This window comes from Vulpes vulpes, chromosome 6, assembly GCF_048418805.1.
Source record: "Vulpes vulpes isolate BD-2025 chromosome 6, VulVul3, whole genome shotgun sequence".
NCBI classification, from domain to species: domain Eukaryota; kingdom Metazoa; phylum Chordata; class Mammalia; order Carnivora; family Canidae; genus Vulpes; species Vulpes vulpes.
Window position 1 is genome coordinate 117,026,747 of NC_132785.1, and position 6,835 is coordinate 117,033,581.

The 6,835-nt window shown below is 38.1% G+C and overlaps 1 pseudogene; it reads left to right on the top strand.

The window, feature by feature from the left end:
- Window positions 1–224: 224 nt before the first annotated feature.
- On the top strand, window positions 225–5,764 carry LOC112911931 (small ribosomal subunit protein eS6-like; annotated as a pseudogene).
- Window positions 5,765–6,835: the final 1,071 nt, after the last annotated feature.

Genomic DNA, 6,835 nt, shown 5'->3' on the forward strand with positions numbered 1-6,835 from the left:
CTAGAAACCAGATGTTGTACCTCCACTGAGTTTTATTTGGGAAAACAATGCATTATTAGGTAACTATGAGCCATACAATTAGGAAGAAATATTGCATCTGGGTGTCAAAATTTATGCCAGGTTTCAACCTGCTGCAATAGAAAGTCTCCGAGGTATTACTCAGCCTCCACTAACAGAAGTCTGGAATGACATAAGATGATTACTAAATTTTCTAAATTCCAAAGATGTGTGACAGGCCATATAGTGAGGTCAAAAACACCCTTCGTAGAGTTAGCAAACAGAATGAGTTGTCTAAAATGAAGCAGGAGGGGTATGTGTGTGTGTGTGTGTGTGCGCGCGCACGTGCATGTACATGCATGCTGAACTCATGCATGCATGTATACGCATGCATGTATATCAAAGAGCCTATGTCAATAAAGCCAATTGGAATCATAGACCTAATTCAGCCAGTGCATCCAGGTTCTAGAAGGTGACTAATCAAAATATGTAGAATAAAAAAGGAAAGACAGAAAAAAAGGGAATGAGGTTAGACACCAGGAAGAATGAAGAGAAACAGATAAAAAGGAAAAGCTGGGATGGGGAGAAGGAAGGAAAGAAACATGAAGACGGGGAGAAAAGGGAGGAGGAAGAAATGAAGAAAGGAGAGAGGAAAGGAGAAAGAAAGGAGAGAGACATTTAGAAATTGGAAGCATATTTATGAACCAGAATGTGTGTCTAAGACCTCTGAGATTGCAGCTATAAGTAAATGCACTTTCCTCACCCACAAGATTTCTAACAACCAAGAGATTTGTCCCCTTTAGAATTCCCAGGTTTTCTAGGTATGCTCAAAGGAGTGTCTCACATGAGCAAACAACCTGTCCACTGCAAATCATGACACAGGGTCCACCCCACTCCTTTCCTCTTGCTTTTATGTGTACTTGCCCCAGTTATGCCTGTCAAGCCAAATGCTAAAATCTTCCTGCCACTGCCCATTATGTTACTTTCAACTTCCTTTCCCTTAGGATGTTGTACAAGGCATCTTCCATGTACCTCAAGGTATTCCAAGATATGTTGAAATACAAGATATTGATGGTTTTTATGAAAGAGTCATAACCTCTTTTATAATTAGGGTTCATATTCTATGCATCTCTAGGCAAAGCACAGATGATTATCAGTCTAGATGATACACTCTTTCTTGATGTTTAAGTCAGCTTATGGCCCTTCCTTCTCTATTATAGGAAATCAAATATAATCCAAGGAGCTGGCCATGAAACACACACTTTCTCAGATTTTACTTAGTCTCTCACTATTAGCATCATTTCCCAATCCCAGACTCTTTCCTTTTATAAATCTTCAAAGAAAAAAATGTCCTCACATGCCAGTATAGAGATACAGGGGAAAAGATGCTCATGTGTCAGTAAATTTGCATTAATAACATCTTGGACCAGGAAACTCCATACTTACATACTTATATCTAATTTTATATATATTTATAGTTTCTCAACTCTATACTTTTTATATTATAATTAAACATGGAGCCTTTCTCTTAATTGCCCATATCATAAAACTTACAAATTCCTGAAAATACACTCACAAGATATCATGGAAGGAGGAAGAATACATTTAAGACAAACTACTCATTTTCAAGAGAGGAAAGGTATTGGCAATTAACATTGGAGAAACATTTTTATTTGATGGTTTTATTAAATTCACTGGTTGCTCTAGTGGATGTATTAGTTACCTATTGCTGTGTAACAAATAGCCTCAACACATAATTATTTAAAATAATAAACATTAACTATAGAGAACTGATGGTTACCAAAGGGGAGGTGAGTGGGGGAATGGGTTAAATAGGTGATGGGGATTAAGGAATTCATTTGTGATGAGCACTGGGTGTTACATGGAAGTACTAAATAACTAACTATATTGAACACCTCTAATATTACACTGTATGTTAACTAATTGGAATTTAAATAAAAACTTAAAAAATAAAACGATAAACATTTATTATTGAACTATATCTGTGGGTCAGAAATTCAGTTTTGCTGAAGGGTTGTGGCTTTGGTTCCTTCATGAAATCACAGTAAAAATGTTGGTAAAGACTGAAGTCATCTAAAGATATGACTGGGGCTGGAAGATATGTCTAAGATAGTCCAGATGCTTCCAAAATGGTTGTTGAAAGGAGACCTCTTTTCCTTGCTACATGGACCTCTCCACAGGATTGCTTCAGCATCCTCACAACATGGCAGTTGGCTTCTCCAGGGGAGAGCAAGAAAGAAACCACAATGCCCTTTAGGACCTTGTCTCAAAAGTCACATGCCATCACTTCTACCACATTCTCTTTAATTAGAAAAGTTACTAAATCTAGCCGACAGGGTAAGAATTAAGCTATGCCTTTTGAGAAGAGGAGAACCAATGACTTTTGGAGATATTTTAAAACACCATAAGAGGAAAATGTAAAGTATTTCACAAAGGCTCACTCAGAAAAAAATATGGTCAAGATTGGATGAATCCAGGCTTTCATCATTGGAAATTCCAGGATACTGTACTTAGAGAGAAAGAGGAAAGTACTAATGCAAAACAGATATTGGATGTGTATAGAAGGTTTTACTCTATCTCAAGGTCTTTACTTGACTGATACAAAGATAGATTCCATTCTCAATCCCTTGTTCCTTTTTGTTGTTGTTAGTATGTACAGAATTCATTTTCTAGTAAATTATGAGAAACTTCATTTCATTCCTTCATTACAGTAATAATGTCTATACTGGCAGATGGACTTTGGAGTGGCTTGGACAGACCACTTATATGAGATGAGGGAATCACGTACATGATTTTCTGATCCAGGAAGCCATAATACTGCAGACTGAACCATACTGCCATTGGCAGGATAGTTCAAAATATCAGATGGCCTAGAAAAAACATTAGAAGACAAGGGAATATACACCAATATAATAAATTATGATAAAAATCTGTCTTATCCTTACATCTTAGAGATCAACTGTAATAACAACAACAAAAATAAGCTATTGCATTTTTTTTCTTCCCCAAGATTAGCAGTTTAATGTGTAGGTGCAGGATGGATATTAGACATCTGGCTTAGCAAGAGTAAGTATAAATAGTGGTAGCATAAGCAGAAAATTTTTATAATATTAGCAATTCAAATTCAAGTATCAGATTAGTGTGGTACTGGAATCATTCATTGGAATATGTTTGGAGGCCAGAACTTTTCTCAGCAAAACTTCTTTTCTTAAGCAAAGTAATATGGTGTTTCTCAGTGTGTGTATCAAAATGTGCCATTACATGATATTAAAATGACTTGATGTTCAATCATAACTTTGGTATCACTTATAACATCAAAATTTATTGAAGCTGTGGATCGAAAAGGATGTTCTAAAGTTGAGGTCCCACTACTATTATTCCAACTTTACCACACACTCACAGCAAATCCTGTAATGTCAGCATCTAGGAGAAAACCTGCCTTTTATCTATTCTAATTCTACCTCTGTAATATTTAAATTGTGACTTGTTTCTGGTTTTTCACTTAAATATCACCTATGATATACATAAAAAGTGACTCATCAAATTCAATTATATCAAGACAAATCCTAATCTTTCCTCTTCTGTCAAACAAATGCAGCATTTCACTAACAGAGTCTTCAGGAATGGCCATTGCAATATGATTTTTTTGTATCTCAGTTTAATATTTACATTTTAAGAAGCTAACTGAATTTGAGGCACCTGGTGGCTCAGTTGGTTATGCATCTGCCTATAGCTCAGGTCATGATCTCAGGGTCCTGGAATTGAGCCCCATGTTGGACTCCCTGCTCGGTAGGTGAATATGCTTCTCCCTCTCCCTCTGCACCTGCTTGTATGCTCTCTCTCTCTCTCTCTCTCTCTCATTCTGCCTCTCAAACAAATAAAATCTTAAAAAAAAAAAGAAGCTACTTGAACTTACAAGGGCATTGTTGTAGCAGGACCCGTTTTTATTTTTTCCATATAGTCTCACTCAGTTAGCTTTTTTCTATGTAACAAATTGCCCTCAAACTTAGTGGTTAAAACAACCACCACCATGTATTTGACTCATAATTCTTTGGTTTAGCTGGATAATTCTTCTGGACTGAACGAGCTCAGTTGATAACTGCTGAACTCAGTCTTGTGGCTGTGATTATTTGGAAGGTCAGCTGAAGGATGGATGATCCAAAATGATATCACCCTTATACATTTGACAGTTGACAGTCAATCTTGGGGCAATTGAGGGGACTGTGCCACATGTTTCTCAGAATCTAATAAAACAGCATTGGCTTTTTTTAAATGGCTGTCCTAGGGTTTTCCAGAGCAGTAAGAGGAGGAAAGCTACTCTGCTTGCCATCATGTTTAGAGTGACTCATCATGAAAAGCATTTGATATGGCTCACCCATATACAAGGAGGAGGGATAGGTTCCACTTATTGACAGGAGGAACTGTCATGTCACAATGCAAAGAAGAGTAGGAAAGAAAAGAATTTGCGACATTTTTTTACACTGTACAAACATGAGTTCAGAGAAAAAGTATAATTAGTGTGTAATAATGAAATGACCATAAGGTTTGGAGTCAGAAAAATGATGTGACCTTTCACTTATTCATTCATTCAGGCAGCCTGCCGTGGCTCAGCGGTTTGGCACCTGCCTTCAGCCCAGGGCGTGATCCTGGAGACCTGGGATCGAGTCCCACGTCATGCTCCCTGCATGGAGACTGCTTCTCCCTCTGCCTGTGTCTCTGTTTCTGTCTCTTTCTCTCTCATGAATAAATAAAATCTTTAAAAAAAAGAACATATTCATTCATTCATTCATTCATTCAAACATTATATATTTATCAAATATGTAAATTATTCCAGATAATTCATTCAATAGTCATTGATTCATCAAATGTTTATTGAGTGTTTCTTATGTTCTAGGGCCATTCTGGGCACTAGAGATTTGGCAGAAGACCAGGACAATGATAAAAAAAAGGAGTTCTGGTCTCTTTTTCGTGGCACCTCCGAGGTGGTAGGCCACTTCAGAATAAAGCTGAAGATCTTTTTCCCAGCCACTGGCTGCCAGAAACTCATTGAAGTGGATGATGAGCACCACTACATACCTTTTATGAGAAGCCTATGGCCACAGAAGTTGTTGCTGATGCTCTGGGGGAGGAATGGAAGGGTTACGTGGCCCGAATCAGTGGTGGCAATGACAAACAAGGCTTCCCCATGAAGCAGGGTCTCTTGACCCATGGCCCCGTCTACCTGCTGCTGAGTAAGGGGCATTCCTGCTACTGACCCAGAAGGACTGGAGAGAGGAAGTGCAAATCTGTTCGCGGTTGCATTGTGGATGCCAATCTCAGTGTTCTCAATTTGGTTATTGTGAAAAAAGGGGAGAAGGATACTCCTGGACTCACTGATACTACTGTGCCTCATCGCCTAGGGCCCAAAAGAGCCAGCAGAATCTGAAAGCTTTTTAATCTGTCAAGAGACAATGTCCACCAGTATGTTGTTAGAAAGCTTCTAAACAAAGAAGTTAAGAAACCTAGAACCAAAGCACCCAAGATTCAGCGTCTTGTTACTCCATGTGTCCTCCAACACAAACGTCGGCGTATTGCTTTGAAGAAACAGCGTACTAAGAAAAATAAGGAAGAGGCTGCAGTATATGCTAAATTTTTGGCCAAGAGAAGGAAGGAGGCCAAAGAAAAATGCTAGCTACAAATTACCAAGAGATGGAGGCTGTCCTCTCTGAGAGCTTCTACCTCTAAGTCTGAGTCCAGTCAAAAGTGAGATTATCTAAGAGTGACAAAATAAGTAAGATCAGACAACCAAAAAAAAAAAAAAAAAAGACAAAGTTCTGCTCTCAGGGAATTTGTATTACAAATAGACCAACGCGCACATACACATACATACCTTAGAAAATATTTTAAAAAGAAGTAGAAACAAAATAATTTATTTGACATAGATGGTCAATGAAAATCTCTTTGAGGAGGTGACATTTCACCTGAAAGCCGACTACAGGGGCACCTGGGTGGCTCAGTGGTTGAGTGTCTGCCTTTGGATTAGGTAGTGATCCCAGGGTTCTGGGATCAAGTCCCATATAGGGCTCGACGCATGGAGCCTGCTTCTCCCTCTGCCTGTGTCTCTGCCTCTGTGTGTGTGTGTGTGTGTGTGTGTGTGTCTCATGAATGAATGAATGAATGAATGAATAAATAAATAAATAAATAAATAAATAAATAAATATTTTAAAAAGAAGAAGGAAAGAAGGAAACAGCAAGCAAGGAAGCTAGCCAGCTGACCTCTGGAAAGTATTTATTCTTCTGAATGGAGATGCTAGTATAGAAAGCAGAGGTAACATCTAATGCAAGATCTTAAGGCAAAGAAGAACCTGACGTTTCAAAGAATATAATAAGACAAGTGCTTGACCAGAATTGTATGACAAGGTAAAGGGGACCAGGAATAAGACAGGTTGCTTGATCATACCCAGACCTTGAATCCTGGATTTAGGAATTTATGCTCATTTTCAGTTATGAGAGGCTTAGTCAGAGGGTGAATATATCCAACTGGCCCTATGGACTTCATGGCCCATGGGAAAAGACAGAGCTCAACCAGGACTAACGTAGGGTCCTCTACAGTACAAAGTCTAAGAAAGTGAATCTTATTACCAATCTAAGAGTATAATCCCTGCCTACAAGGATTTCCTTCAAGTCTGGCTGAGGGAACAGTATCTTAAATACATGATAGAAAATTCTATTTTTTTAAAAGAAAATCCTTGTTGAGGAATATGCACATAATTGCTTGACCCATAAAAAATATTACATAGGCTATGAAAAGTTTATAAAGAATATTTACTTCACAGGT